The sequence below is a fragment of the Scyliorhinus torazame genome, chromosome 6, assembly GCF_047496885.1.
Source record: "Scyliorhinus torazame isolate Kashiwa2021f chromosome 6, sScyTor2.1, whole genome shotgun sequence".
Taxonomy (NCBI): Eukaryota; Metazoa; Chordata; class Chondrichthyes; order Carcharhiniformes; family Scyliorhinidae; genus Scyliorhinus; species Scyliorhinus torazame.
In genome coordinates, this window is record NC_092712.1 from 184,664,657 (window position 1) to 184,681,233 (window position 16,577).

Genomic DNA, 16,577 nt, shown 5'->3' on the forward strand with positions numbered 1-16,577 from the left:
TGGAGCTGGACCCTGCCTCCCGACCATGTGTAACGATTAATACACCGGGGCCTGTATGAATATACACGGTTGCCCATTGGAGTATCCTCTGCCTGCACAATTTTTCAACGTGTTATGGAGGGCATTTTGAGAGGTTTACCACGTGTGGCTGTCTACTTCGATGACGTTTTGATTACAGGGACGTCAGAGCAGGAACATTTGGAAAATCTGGAGGCTGTCCTTAAGACGCCTTTCGGAGGCTGGAGTCCGTTTACGTCGCACAAAGTGCGTATTTCAGGCAAAGGAAGTAGTCTACCTAGGTTATCGGGTGGACCGCGAAGGTTTGCACCCCGTCGCAGAGAAGGTGCGTGCGATTCAACATGCCCCCGCCCCGACTGACACTTCGCATCTTCGTTCTTTTCTCGGTCTTGTAAACTATTACGGGAAGTTCCTCCCCAATCTGGCAACTACGCTGGCCCCTTTGCACCTTCTGCAAAAGAAAAATCACACCTGGGTTTGGGGTCAGCCGCAAGAAACCGCTTTCCGGCGGGGAAAGCAACAATTGTCGTCGTCTGGGTTACTAACCCACTATGATCCTGGAAAGCCTTTGCTCGTCACATGTGATGCATCCCCGTATGGGACTGGGGCCGTCCTGCCCCACAAGATGGGGAACGGGGCCGAGCGACCGATAGCTTTCGCCTCCCGCACATTGACTGCAGCGGAGAAAAAGTATGCGCAGATCGAGAAGGAGGGCCTGGCAGTGGTTTTTACGGTGAAATGCTTCCACCAGTACGTGTATGGCCGCCATTTCACTATCGTGACTGATCATAAGCTTCTGCTGGGACTTTTCAGAGAGGATAAGCCAATACCGCCCATTGCTTCCGCACGGATCCAGCGCTGGGCTTTGTTGCTTGCTGCATACGAGTATTCTCTGGAGCACAAACCAGGAACGCAGATAGCAAATGCCGACGCACTGAGCCGATTGCCTTTATCGACTGGCCCCATGTCGACCCCCACGACCGGTGAGGTGGTTGCAACCCTACATTTTATGGACACCTTGCCTGTCACGGCATCACAGATCCGTGAGTGGACCCAGACGGAGCCAGCCCTGTCAAAGGTTCGGCACATAGTCCTGTATGGTGGGCAGCATAGACAGCTCCCAGGCGAGTTGCGGGCATTTTCCTCCAAGCTGTCAGAGTTCAGCGTGGAAGACTGCATCCTCTTGTGGGGGACGCGTGTGATTGTCCCGGAAAAAAGCCAGGAGCTGATCCTAAGAGACTTGCACAATGGGCATCCAGGTGTGACCAAAATGAAAATGTTGGCCCGGAGTTACGTCTCGTGGCCAGGCCTCGACACCGACATTGAGAAGGTGGCCCAAAACTGCTCCATTTGCCAGGAGCATCAGTAGCTTCCGGCCGTGCCACTACATCACTGGGAATGGCCAGGGCGGCCTTGGGCATGCTTGCATGTAGATTTCGCAGGCCCTTTTCAAGGATCCATGTTCCTTCGACTAATTGACGCCCAGTCTAAATGGATAGAGGTGCATAAGATGCAGGGGACAACGTCCTGCGCAACAATTGAAAAGATGCGTTTATCGTTTAGTACGCATGGCCTCCCCGAGGTGCTGGTCACGGATAACGGCACTCCATTCACGAGTGAGGAGTTTGCGAGGTTCACGAAGATGAACGGCATCCGCCATATCCGCACTGCCCCTTACCACCCGGCTTCAAATGGGTTGGCAGAGCGCGCAGTGCAGACATTCAAAAGAGGCCTAAAGAAGCAGTCTTCCGGATCAATGGACACGAGACTGGCGCGCTTTTTGTTTACGTATAGGACCACCCACCATGCAGTGACTGGGGTAGCTCCCGCAGAACTCCTAATAGGCCGGAGACTTCGCACCCGCCTTAGTATGTTTTCCCGGACATGAACGCAAAAGTACGCCGCACAAAAGAACGGCAGGGACAGGGATTTTCTCGGCATCGGCCGATTCGGCAGTTTGCGCCCGGTGACCCAGTGTTCGTGCGGAATTTTGCTGGTGGTGCCCAATGGGTTCCTGGTGTAATCTTTCGCCAAACGGGCCTGATATCTTACCAGGTGCAAGCCCAGTGTCGACTCCAGCGCAAACATGTAGACCACGTTCGGTCCAGAAGACTATCCCCTCAAAAGATTCCCCGCCCCTGGAGCTCATTTCTACAGCCGCAGAGACCAGAGACAAGGGAAGGTAGTCCTCACAATCTTCCACTGGTGCCTCACTCGAAGCCTGCGCAGGTCGTTACGGAACCGAATGGAGATAGAGACGCTGACAGGACGGACGCAGCAGACTCTGACTCCGAGATGGAGACACAGGATGCATCAGAGGGGGGAATCCTCGGGTCCACGGGCCGTGGATGTACAACCGTTGCGCCGTTCATCACGGAAGCGCCGGTCTCCGTCTCGTTACACGCCGCCTGACCCAGCGCCGCGTGCAAATGGTGTCCGGCCTGCGGCCAAACGAGTCCGACGCCCTCCTTCGCCAGGGTCTTCGGTGGATTCCTTGGACTTTGAGGGGGAGGGATGTTATAACCTGCCTATTTACCATTGGCTGGGGACTAATGACAATCCCACAATCCTGTGGGAGTATGAGCTTCCCCAATGAGGGGGCGGAGAAACCATTAGTAAACTGCTAGTATAAATCAAGCTGGCCAGTTCAGGAACCATTCTATATTCTGACTGGTATGATTCATTGATGTGGATTTTCACAGAATTAGTTGTAAAGTCATATTTTCCCATCGCCCTGTTAGTTTATGCTACGGTATTAAAAATGTCCTAACTGCCTCAGCTGCTGTCTCGTGGCCAATCCATTCGGTTGCATACCCTGCAAAGGTTGTCCATTATCTAAATTGAATTAAATGAATATATCCTCAGTTCCTGGAGGTTTTTTTTCACAAGTCTCCTTTAATCTTACTGGGAGACAATAAATGGTTTGAGGCATTAAGTGCAGATGGTAGATGAAAATGTTACGTCAAAGGAATAAGGGGTGATTGTTGAAGGTTGAAATTAAGACAGTTTGACTAAAATATGTTTATGCAGGTGATCAGATGGGGAAGGATGGAATGTTATTTGTGTTCTGGATTACTGTTTTGTATAGAGTGTCTCAGTTCTGCACCTCAATCGTGAATCCTTTGCAGAAACACCCATTATGTTATACAACATAGCATTGATCGTAGTTGTTTTTTGCTATTTGTGATGATCTCTTGCCTTTTTTTAAAATTTAGAGTACCCGATTGTGGTGGTTAGATATTCCGCAAATTAACAATTCTTTGTATCAGTTCTCCCATATAGAAAGTCCAGGTGCCATACTACTGTGAGGAACATTGACCATTCATGTGTTCGTAATTACATTGCTGTAAATATTTAGTTACAGTGCAAATGTTCTTCCCAATCTTCTCTTTCCTGGCGGCGTTAATTGAACTGGAATATACAGTGTAACGTATGAAAGTGATAAAAGGACCCTTGGCAACAGTCCCGACTAGGTTCTGTTATAACAGAAACAAACAGGGCAGCATGGTGGCACAGTGAGTTAGCCCTGCTACCTCACGGCGCCGAGGTACCAGATTCGATCCCGGCTCTGGGTCACTGTCCGTGTGGAGTTTGCACATTCTCCCCGTGTTTGCGTGGGTTTCGCCCCCACAGCCAAAAGATGTGCGGGTTAGGTAGATTGGCTACGCTAAATTGCCCCTTAATTGGAAAAAATTATTTGGGTACTCTAAACTTAAAAAAAATAACAAACAAAAATCCCCCTTGAAACCACAGACACTCGCACGTAAACCTAAAAAAAAAATATTTTCATTGGCCTTTTCAATTTTACATAATCAAACTTTGTATCTAATATTTACAGTTTATGCAGTTCTTATGTACATACAATCGTTCTTGATGTTTTCTCTTTCTCCCCCCCCCCCCCCCCCCCCCCCCAGACACCCCTTCTTGGAATCCCCCTCTTTTGTTCTGTCCCCGAGCTCCTGTTCTCCCCTTGTCCCCCTCTCCCCTTTGTGGTTTCTGTTGCAGGCCTTGTGGGTTCAGGGAGGGGTCCTTCCCGTCCCCTTCTCCCCCGACCACACACACACACACACTTCGCCCTGTAGTTCCCTTACATAAACTATAATCAACAGCTTTCAGTGCGCCAAGTCAGTTTACTACCTGAACATCGGACATGCAGGTAGATACGAGGCAAAAGTGCATTAAAGGAACAGCTTGTGTGTACAGCAATTTGTTTTATTCAGCATGCCTAAAAGAAGCGAATCCTACCTATTTTGTTGACACAGGGCCATAAAGTTCCTGAGCCACACGGGATCCTTGTGAAAGTGTATTGGTCATGTGATATGATGTCATGTGACCCAACATATGTTCAGAACATCACAATTAATTCTCCAGGAATGCCTCCAATCAGAATGAATATCCCTATCCCACCAGTACATCCAAGTACGAGCACTACTAACAGCTCTGTATCGCCACCATTCCCAGCTCTTCTAACACTATTTGGTGCATGAGGAGGGAAATCTTGGCAAGGGGTCTGCAGGACATTAGATCTCTCCCACCCAGCCTTAATTTGGCTTTTGCAGGCTGCCAACTTCACATCTCAGGATTGGGGCATCCATCCCTTAAGAGAAAAGGGCCAAGGGAAGCATCTAGACGAGAAAACCCAGCAAAACAAAAGGTGGACTGAAATTACATCCTACTGGCTGAACTGCAGAATTACACAGTCCCAAATGAGAGTGGGGGGAAAAAGAAAATCCTGGACTACTAGATTTACTTTAAGTCAATGATTGATTTGATAATAGGGACACCCAAAAATAAAGGACACCTGATTCAAGTCCTTTAGTTATCCTAATTTACAGATTTAACAGTAGTTCCCACAGGTATCATCAGTTTATTGATGCTGTGCCCACATGTTCAATCACAGCTTTCAGTGCGCCAAGTCAGTTTACTACGTCTGAGGATCCTGGGATTATATTCATTGGAGTTTAGGGGGTTGAGGGGAGATCTAATAGAAACTTATAAGATAATGAATGGCTTAGATAGGGTGGATGTAGGGAAGTTGTTTCCATTACCAGGGGAGACTAGGACCCGGGGGCACAGCCTTAGAATAAAAGGGAGTCACTTTAGAACAGAGATGAGGAGAAATTTCTTCAGCCAGAGAGTGGTGGGTCTGTGGAATTCATTGCCACAGAGGGCGGTGGAGGCCGGGACGTTGAGTGTCTTTAAGACAGAAGTTGATAAATTCTTGATTTCTCGAGGAATTAAGGGCTATGGAGAGAGAGCGGGTAAATGGAGTTGAAATCAGCCATGATTGAATGGTGGAGTGGACTCAATGGGCCGAATGGCCTTACTTCTGCTCCTATGTCTTATGGTCTTATTATCTAGACTCACATATCGGGTGGTGACTGACGATGGGATGGGGTGGGGGGGGGGTGTCACTGAATAACTATCAATCTTCGAAAATCTGGCTGATTTCTCATTTCGTTAACCGGGGAACTAAACATTCTGCAAAGTAAGTGCCACTAAAGCTGGCTGATTGAAGTCGGAATAACTCTGATTAGAATCAGAAATTGAGCCTGAGACCTCGCCAGTTATAAGTCTGTGCCAGCACTAAGTTCCAAGTTGTACTGCCACCAGGGATCAGTACTTTTATTTTTTTATTAGATGTGTTAGCTGAGTCCTTCTGTCAAATCAAAATACCGTGGATCAGTAACTGACCAGTTGTGGAGAAATAGAAATTACTATTTCAAAAGTAGCAATAATTTGTTCATCAGATATGGGTATAGAAGAAAATAGCAGGAAGGGACATCTCAGTCTGTCCCTTGTTCTTATATGCTGGGTGTTTCGTGCACTTAGTGTAATTTTGTTCTGTACTTGAAGCAATGATTATTTGTCATGTGTTGGCCAATAAATCAAGTTGCCGTAGTCCCAGATCCATAGGCTGCTTTCCCATTTGAGAGGGAGAGGTGACTGGTGATGATTTAACCTGAGGATCACCACACCTCAGACAAGGGTCAAGGTTGAGAAGGCGGGGCCTTAATGAATAACCTCAGCCGGTGCGGGAATTGAACCCACGCTGCTGGCCTCGCAGTGCTTCACAAACCAGCTGTCCGGCCAACTGAGTTATGCAATTCTACAGAGCATTCTCAGATGATGAAAGAAGAGCAGAGTTGGCAGTCCCAGTGCCTTGCCGAGAACAAATGAACACAAAAAACTTATGCCGTAAGAAGTACATTCAAAAGTTCATATCTTCCACCTTTTTCCATGAGTATTAATTTTTGTGTGCTGCCTTTAATTGATATTCTGCCTGCTGGTTTGTTGCTCGGAACAATTGTGAAAACAAAAACATGGAATTAAAGTAGAAATAATTTAACCTTCAGTATTGGATACATGTGCGGCAGCTGGCTATGGGCTGATGTAACAATGGCTCGTCTTACAGCAAGAGAGCCAACTGAAATCGTTCGTTTAATGAGAGAAAGAAGCCTCCCAAGGACAATGATTTGTTCATTTGGAAAAAAAAGCTACCCTTTTCTCCGTAATGCTGTAATTTGGAATGAAAAATCAGTTATGATTATGATTTTGAATCATATATGTTCATTCACAAGGGGAAAATATACTAAATAGTCATTAGTTGGCAGTGAGACACAAATCTACAGAAGGATTTGGGGACGTAATAAATATTGAGACACAGGCTACTTAATGGAAGCCATCTGGAGCCAAAAGCGAAATATTTCCTTTGATCTGTTCATATTTCTTTTCATAGTACTATAAAACGTATCATACTAAGCTTGTGGCACGCAGGGATCTACTGTATATGATGATCTGTCAAATTATACGACCAATTATAGTGGATGATGTTGCATATTTCACAGGACAGTACAAATAAGGGATTTGTTTTGTTCTTCTAAAATAAGATTTCACGTGTTCTGAACCTCTGGCATATTCTTGTTTTATTTGGAAAAAAGATGCAACTGGCATAAGTCATTGTGGTGCCTGTGCCATTTCTCTTAATAGGTAAAATGTTATTTATTTTTTCATGGGATGTGTGTGCCAAAGGCAAGACAGCATTTGTTGCTCTTGAACTGAGTGGCATCCTGGCCCATTTCAGAGAGCAGATTAAGAACTAACTACATTGTTGTGGGTATGGAGTCACAGGTAGACTAGACCAGGTAAAGATGGCAAATTCCCTTATCCATGGGAAATTACTGAACCAGATAGGATTTAATACATTTTTAAAAACATCTCCACAATCTCTAAATAAAGCAAAAACAACCCCCCAAGATGCATTAACTACTACAGTCTACATTGTTTCCAGCTCAAAACCTTACTGAGGATTCTACACTCTTTAATTAGTCTAATAGCAACGGCAGTAGGCCATTCAGCCATTCAAACTTAAAAATATTCTGCCATTCAATTAGGCCATGGCTGATCCCGACTTGAGCTCCATTTGCCTACCTTCTTGGCACCAGGCAGGGCATCCCGAAGAGTTGCTTTGTGTTTCCGTCTGTGTAACGTTACACAGCTGCAAGGTTTTGGACCTGCAGGAGAAACATGTTCTAGAGATCAGATGCCCTCTGGATGATGTAAAGGAGGCAGGTGCATAGGGGGTATTGTCACTTGACTGGTCATCCAGAGACTCTGGGGACCCAGGTTCGAATTCCGCCACAGCAGATGGTGGAAATTGAATCCAATAAATGTCGAATCATAATATCTGGAATTAGAACTCTAATGATGACCATAAAACCATTACTGTCGTAAAAAATAACCCAGCTGGTTCACTAATGTCCTTCAGGAAAGGAAATCTGCAGTCCTCACCTAGTCTGGCCTACATGTGACTACAGATCCACAGCAACGTGATTGACTCTTAAATGCCCTAGCAATAACGCATCAAACTACTGCAAAATCCATAAAAGGATTGTAGTGGTTCAAGAAGGCAGCTCACCACCACCTTCTCGAGGGCAATTAGGGATGGATAACAAATGCTGGCCTAGCCAGCGAAGCCCACATCCGGTTAAAAATTGCTGCGGAGGAGGGTGGTGGTAAGGGTGCTGCACTAGTGATGCCCTTATTAATACAAGGTTTACGATCTTCCGGTTGCGGCTGTGCGGAGCTACACCGCACGATTCGGCAGCTCCCGCTATCACGGACTTTCGGGCTCGTTAGAGGAGCCCCAATGGAATTTTTTCCGAAGACAACCCGTGGGGGAGGGAAGAGAGAAGTCCCCCTTCAACTTTTATGGACCGGACCAGAAGTGAAACGGCCAAAAAAGTGGCATTGGAGCAGCGGGAGAAGCAAAGGAAATAAAACAAAATGGCGGCAGCCGGGGACAAAGCGGAGTGCGGGCCGGAGCTGCAGGAGTTCATCAAGCGCTGCTTCGAGGAGCTGTGGAAGGAGATGCTGGCGCCTATGCTATCAGCAATTGAACGACTAGGGATGACCCAGGTGGTAAAGATTCAGGAGGTACAGAAAAGAGTCAGTGAGAATGAGGACGAGATCTTGGGCCTGGCGGTGAGAGTGGAGCAGCACGAGGCGCTACACAAGAGGTGGGCGGGAAGACTCGAAGACCTGGAGAACAGGTCGAGGAGAAAGAACCTGCGGATCCTGGGTCTCCCTGAAGGGAGTGGAGGGGGCATACACGAGCACGATGCTCGGGGCGATGATGGGCGCGGAGGCCCCTTCGAGGTCACTGGAGCTGGAGCGGCACACCGGGTGCTGGCGAGGAGGCCCAAGGCAAATGAGCCGCCAAGGGCGGTGAGATTTCACCGGTTCACGGACAGAGAGAGGGTCCTGAAATGGGCCAAGAAGGAGCGGAGCAGTAAGTGGGACAATGCAGAGATCCGAATATACCCGGACTGGAGTACGGAGGTTGCAAAGCGGAGAGTGGATTTCAACCGGGCCAAAGCGGTGTTGCACCGGAAAGGAGTGAGATTTGGAATGCTGCAGCCAGTGCGACTGTGGGTCACATACAAGGACCAACACTATTATTTCGAAACGCCCGAAGAGGTGTGGACCTTCATCCAAACCGAAAGGTTGGACTCAAACTAAGGTTTTGTGAGGGGGGGGGGGGGGGTGTTTGAGGTTTGATGTGTGATGGTTGTTGCATATAGGGGGTCAATCACGCGCAGGAAATGTTACATGGGCTGGGGGAGAGAGACAAGGCCGCGACAGGTGCTGCGCCAGAGGGGGCGGGGTAGGCTTTGGAAAGCGCGGGGTTTCTCCCCGCGCAAGGGAAGAAAGGCGGGTGGGGGAATGGAGGAACGCATACTGATTGGGACACTCCCATACGGGGAGGTTAATGGGACGGCGGGGGAAGCCGGGGTCAGCAGGTGTCAGCTGACTTGCGGGAGTGATATGGGGGGAGCAAAAAAGCTAGACAGGGGTCTAGTGGGGGGGGGGGGGGGGGTTGCTGCTGCACTGGCCGAAAGGGAATGGGACACAGAAGAAGTGGTCGGGGCGGGGGTCCCCCGGCTGGGGGACTGGAGGGTGAGGGTGGCGCGGACACGGGACTGGCCTAGAAAAGGAGATGGCTAGTCGGCTGGGGGGGGGGGGGGGTGGTGTCTGCGGTGAGAGCCCCTCCAATCCGGCTGATAACATGGAACGTGAGGGGCCTGAACGGGCCGGTGAAGAGGGCCCGAATGTTCGCGCACTTAAAGGGACTGAAGGCAGACGTGGTCATGCTCCAAGAGACGCATCTGAAGGTGGCGGACCAGGTCAGGTTAAGAAAGGGATGGGTAGGACAGGCATTCCATTAGGGACTGGACGCGAAGAATAGAGGGGTGGCAATATTGGTGGGGAAGCGGGTGTCATTTGAGGCCAAGACTATCGTAGTGGATAATGGAGGGCGATATGAGATGGTGAGCGGTAGGTTGCAGGGGACATGGGTCGTGTTGGTAAATGTATACGCCCCGAACTGGGATGATGCTGGATTCATAAAGCGCATGTTGGGGCGCATTCCGGACCTGGAGGTAGGAGGCCTGATAATGGGTGGGGACTTCAATACAGTGTTGGATCCTGCACTGGACCGCTCCAGATCAAGGACTGGAAAGAGGCTGGCGGCAGCCATGGTGCTTAGGGGGTTTATGGATCAGATGGGGGGGGGGGGGGGGAAGTGGACCCACGGCAGTTTGCAAGGCCGCAGGCCAGGGGATTTTCTTTTTTCTCCCGTGTGCACAAAGCCTACTCCCGGATAGATTTCTTTGTTCTGGGCAGGGCGCTCATCCCGAGGGTGGAGGGGACGGAGTGTTCGGCCATAGCCGTTTTGGATCACGCCCCGCACTGGGTGGAACTGGAAATGGGAGAGGAGAGGGACCAATGCCCGCTGTGGCGGCTGGATGTGGGACTGCTGGCAGATGAGGTGGTGTGTGGGAAGGTGAGGGGGTGCATCAAAAGGTTCTTGGAGGCCAACGACAACGGGGAGGTGCGGGTGGGGATGGTATGGGAGGCGTTGAAGGCGGTGATCAGGGCTCATAGGGAGAAGACAGAGGGCATGGAAAGGGTGAGGTTAGTGGGGGAGATTTTAAGAGTGGACAGGAGATACGCAGAGGCCCCGGAGGAAAGATTACTTGGGGGAAGACGACGGCTCCAGACTGAGTTTGACCTGTTGACCACAGGGAAAGCAGAGGCACAGTGGAGGAAGGCGCAGGGGGCGACCTACGAGTATGGGGAAAAGGCTAGTCGGATGCTGGCACACCAGTTCCGTAAGAGGATGGAAATAGGGGGAGTCAAAGATGGAAGGGGAGCCACGGTTTGGAGTGCGACGAAAATGAATGAGTTATTCAAGGCCTTCTATGAAGAGCTGTACAGATACCAGCCCCCAGCGGGGGAAGAGGAACTCCCGGTGGAGTTCTACAGGAAGTACGTAGACCTGTTGGCCCCGCTACGAGTGAGGACCTTTAATGAGGCAAGAGAGGAGGGGACCCTGCCCCCGACAATGTCGGAAGCGACGATTTCTTTGATCCTAAAGCGGGACAAGGGCCCACTGCAATGTGGATCATACAGGCCGATCTCGCTCCTCAATGTGGATGCTAAGTTGCTGGCAAAAGTGCTGGCCACGAGGAGCGAGGACTGTGTCCTGGGGATGATCCACGAGGACCAGACGGGATTCGTAAAGGGCAGGCAATTAAACACTAATGTGCAGCGGCTCTTAAACGTGATAATGATGCCATCGGAGGAGGGAGAGGCGGAGATAGTGGCGGCTATGGACGCGGAGAAGGCCTTTGACCGAGTAGAGTGGGAGTACCTCTGGGAGATGCTGCGTAGGTTTGGGTTCGGAGGAGGGTTTATCAGTTGGGTTAAGCTCCTTTACAGAGCCCCGGTGGCGAGTGTAGTGACGGACCGGCGGAGGTCGGAGTACTTTCGGCTGTACCGAGGGTTGAGGCAAGGGTGCCCCCTGTCCCCCCTGTTGTTTGCATTGGCGATCGAACCCTTGGCCATGTCACTGAGGGAGTCTAGTAAATTAAGGGGGGTGGTCCGAGGGGGAGAAGAGCATCGGGTGTCGCTTTATGCGGATGACCTGTTGCTGTACGTGGCGGATCCAATGGAGGGGATGCTGGAGGTCATGCAGACTCCAAGGGAGTTTGGGGAGTTTTCGGGCTATAAGCTCAATGTAGGGAAGAGTGAGCTCTTTGTACTACAGGCAGGGGACCAAGAAAGAGGGATAGGGGATCTACCGCTGAGGAGGGCGGAGGGGAGCTTTCGGTATCTGGGGATCCGGATAGCCAGGAGTTGGGGGGCCCTACATAAACTGAATCTGACGAGGTTGGTGGAGCAAATGGAGGATGACTTCAAAAGATGCGACATGTTACCGCTCTCGCTAGCGGGTAGCGTGCAGTCGGTCAAAATGGTGGTCCTTCCGAGGTTTCTGTTTGTGTTTCAGTGCCTTCCCATCGTGATCACCAAGGCCTTTTTTAAGAGAGTAGGTAGGAGTATTATGGGGTTTGTGTGGGCGAATAGGTACCCGAGGGTAAGGAGAGGGTTCCTGGAACGCAGTAGGGACCGAGGAGGGTTGGCACTGCCAAACCTGGGGAGCTACTACTGGGCAGCAAATGTGGCGATGATCCGCAAGTGGGTGATGGAGGGAGAGGGGGCGGCATGGAAGAGGATGGAGATGGCGTCCTGTGAAGGAACGAGCCTGGGGGCGTTGGTGACGGCACCGCTGCAGCTGTCGCCGACAAGATACACCACGAGCCTGGTGGTGACGGCAACGCTTAGGATCTGGGGCCAGTGGAGACGGCACAGGGGTGCACTGGGAGCCTCGGTGTGGTCCCTGATCAGGGGTAACCACCGGTTTGTTCCGGGGAAGATGGACGGGGGTTTTCAGAGCTGGCATCGGGCGGGGATTAGAAGAATGGGGGACCTGTTCATTGACGGGATGTTTGCGAGCCTAGGGGCACTGGAGGAGAAGTTTGAGATACCCCCGGGAAATGCTTTTAGATATATGCAGGTGAGGGCGTTTGTGAGGCGACGGGTGAGGGAATTCCCGTTGCTCCCGGCACAAGAAATTCAAGACGGTGATCTTGGGTGTATGGGTCGGGGAGGGTAAGGTGTCGGCAATACACCAGGAGATGAAAGAAGAGGGGGAAGCGCTGGTAGAGGAGCTGAAGGGTAAATGGGAGGAGGAGCTGGGGGAGGAGATTGAGGAAGGTCTGTGGGCTGATGCCCTAGGTAGGGTTAATTCCTCCTCCTCGTGTGCCAGGCTCAGCCTGATACAACGTAAGGTGGTTCACAGAGCGCACTTGACGGGAGCGAGGTTGAGTAGGTTCTTTGGGGTAGAGGACAGATGTGGAAGGTACTCCGGGAGCCCGGCAAACCATGTCCATATGTTTTGGTCATGCCCGGCACTGGAGGGGTTCTGGAGAGGAGTGGTGGGAGCAATATCTCAGGTGGTGAAAGTCCGGGTCAAGCCAAGCTGGGGGCTAGCAATATTTGGAGCAGTGGACGAGCCGGGAGTGCAGGAGGCGAAAGAGGTCGGCATTCTGGCCTTTGCGTCCCTAGTAGCCTGGCGAAGGATCTTGCTAATGTGGAAGGAGGCGAAGCCCCCCAGCCTGGAGGCCTGGATAAACGACATGGCTGGGTTCATGAAGCTGGAGAGGATTAAGCTGTCCTTGAGAGGGTCTGCGCAGGGGTTCTACAGGCGGTGGCAACTGTTCCTAGACTATCTCGCGGAACGTTAGAGGAAGGTCGGTCAGCAGCAGCAGCAACCTGGAGGGGCCGGGGGGGGGCAGCAATGGGGGATTGCCTGGGAGGGTGGATGAGCAAGAGATAACATGAAGGATTGGGGAAACTGGCACGTGCGGGAGAGAGCCAGTGTAGAAAGCTATGTAACATATCAATTTACCATGTATATATCTTGCTCTGTCCGATTTCTTGGTATTTTGTTACGGGGGGGGGGGGTTATTGCTCGTAAGGGTGAAAAATTGTATTAAAAAAACTTTAATAAATATCTATTTTTAAAAAAATACAAGGTTTACTTTGGTTGCACCAGTGGAGTAGTGCTGCAAATACGGCAACGTTTACCTTTCCATCACTCCGCACGCATTTCCCTCGCCATGCCAGTGACATGAATAGGCCTGCAAACCTACAGCCTAACCTCTCACCCTTCGAACATCTTGCCCCTCCTAAAATCCCATCTGTTGGTCTTGATAAATGCATGTCTTCCAATTCATCATCAAACAACTTAAAAGTCACCTTGTCACATAGCGAACAAGAATGGGCAAGATGGTAAAGCAGTGCATGCATTTATTTGCTTTAACTTAGCAACAGAAACTTGGCAATTATATTTTAAGTTATACCCTTTGTGCCACTGCAAAGCCTTACTCCTTCCTTTTTCTACCACTCCCATGTGGTGCATCCCTTGTGATCTGAACAAAGATAGAGGATGGCTGTTCAGATCCCTGCTGTGAATGTTGTGCTCCTGCTTGATGATCTCCGGATTTTAGAGCTCATAAGGATGAAGGTGCAATACTCCGATGCATTTTGAGCGATTCCAAGGAAGAAAATGATAATGAGAGCAATGCAGTACCAGCTGCTCATACTGCTGTGGAAGATACCCTTTTTAATGTAGGTTCACTTAAAGTTGCACCAATAGAACATGATACGTGAAGCAGCTAATCTGTCTACCATAATCTCACCATCTCACAGCAAAGCCTTGTACAATGGTAGCAAGAATTCTTTATTCTTGTACTCGGGTCCCCATGCAATAAAGGCCAATATAATGTTTACTTGCTGTACTCGCATGTTGATTTTATGTTCCTTGTAAAAGTTCCCCCAAATCTGTCTGCATGTCGACATTTAAAAGTTTCCTGTGTTTTGAAACATATTCTGCTTTTCTGTTCTTACTTTCAAAGTGAATAACCTCACAGTTTGTCACATTATATTCTGTCTGTTATCTTGTTGCTCACTCACTGAATCTATCGATGTCTCTGTGTCCTCTTCACAGTTTCCATTCCCAGCTAACTTTGTATAGTCAACAAACCTAAACCCGTTACCCTGTCTATTTCATTGATGAACATTACTAAGTAGCTGAGACACCAGCACCATTACGTGTGGCACTCTGTTTCTGCTGCATGCACGAAAGCCCTGCCAAGAGATGAAAAATGTGAATGAATACTTGAAAAGTAAGAACATTGCAAGTATCAATATGAAGATAATAGTGTTTTACTGTTGAAATCAAATCAACATGGTTGAGCGCTGTATGCCACGTGAGGTGCTGATACTTTATACCTGGGTGGTTCCCAACTCCACATGTCCGACAGCCAGGCTTGCCAAAGTTCCAGTTTTCTCCAGTGCCCCTTCCTTTGTATTTGTAATCTTGCAAATCTGTGGCGGTCCACGTCCCTCCCTATTATTCAATGAGTGAAAATAGGGATGTTCGAGTGGCTGTAATGGCGTTTGTTTACTTGATGGGTACAGTAAATTTGGCGAGGGTGTCAATGAGGGAGAGGCATGAAAATGGATGAAGTTGTGGATGGATTAGATGGGATTTCAGTAAGTGCATAGGAAGAGAAAGATGGGTTTTGTGCAAGGTGATGGAGGAGGCTTGAGAATATAGAATGAAGGGATGGGGTGATGCTCACAGCAGGATGTGGGGCAAGATGCAATTGTACTCACTTTTCCTGATGTGGTTACGTAAACTGCTTTCTAAACTGGATCTTTTTGTGTGTGTGGGTGGTGTGTGTGTGTGGACTGTGAATGCTAAAGTTGGAATGAAGGTGCATAAAAGGGGAGGTGATACATTTTAACCATTTTCTTGCTTACAAAGAGATGCCTAATGGAACTTTGTTGTGATTGCTGGAGATTCTCTGGCGAGTAGATAATTTGAGGGATTGTATGTAGTCCTAGCTAAGCAGGTAATGGAACATAGTGGATAAAAATGATGTTATTAATGTGAGGAGCCAGGTCTGTCTGTAGTTTTGCAGTCTGTTATAGGTTTTGCAGCCTGTTATAGGTTTTGCAGTCTGTTATAGGTTTTGCAGTCTGTTATAGGTTTTGCAGTCTGTTATAGGTTTTGCAGTCTGTTATAGGTTTTGCAGTCTGTTATAGGTTTTGCAGTCTGTTATAGGATTTTAAGTTGAACAGCAGTTTTGCCAAATGCTGTCAGATTGAGCATAAGCTTCTGACAAGTCAGAAGGATTTTCAGGTTACTCTTGAAAGGGTCCCTCTTCAAAAGTGTCGGCACAGATAAGCAAGTAAACCTGTTCTGTTAACTTTATTTGTAAATGGCGTTTGAACTGTATTGGGGTAGCTTGGTTGGAATATTTATAGTGAAGATGTGCGTTGTGAGTTAAAACATTTCTTTGTGTTTAAGAACTGTTTAACTGATAATTGTAAAGCTATTTAACTGATAATTGTAAAGCTATTTCCTTTGTTGTTCATGTGGTTAATTCTGTGTTTAAATTAAAATTTGTTTTAACATAAAGGTACGAGTTAGTCAGAGTCATCATTCCTGGGGTGAAGTATCCTCTCAATTTTACAAATTAAAAGGAAAATGTTTAGGGTTCTGGTCTGGTATCCTAACAAATGTTGGGGTCTGGTCCTGGGTATTACCAGCATGATAATTCTGCTTCTGCCCTCCTTTTTCTCTTCCAGCCAGGTCTTCTTGGTGTCAGTGGCAGGTTTATTCCTCCCATTGTTGGGGAGAAGTAGCTCTTTCCGTCTTCTCTCTGACCCCTGCAGCACATTAGGCAAGGCAGCGTTGAAGCACATCCCTTTTGCCCCTTTGGAGTTCATTGTCACATCTTGTTTTGTTTTCAACTCCAACCCCTGGAATTGAGATTACATCACGCAGGAACTCGTTATGACCACTGCTGTATTGTGGATGCCAACCCCAGAAGTAAAATACTAATTGAGCAGGCCGAGTTTAAAAGCCATTGACCGATGTGCTATACTTTCTCATTGGTTTCTCATCGATATTAAACATTCCCCTATTGTCACTGCATTGCCAACTTAATAATGGGCCCTGTGACTCTACGGTAAGATAATACTGTGCCTGAATAATTCAAGAACCAAATAATGAATTTATACAGGTAATTTCTAATATAAATGTGGACTGGACATTATGATCAAAATTGTTAATACAAAGTTTG

The 16,577-nt window shown here is 48.6% G+C and overlaps 1 protein-coding gene across 2 annotated transcripts in view; it reads left to right on the top strand.

Moving 5' to 3' along the window:
* bzw2 (basic leucine zipper and W2 domains 2) overlaps positions 1–16,577 on the top strand; it is an 82,104-nt gene that overhangs the window by 12,568 nt on the left and 52,959 nt on the right. The gene's annotated exons all lie outside the window — the stretch shown is intronic.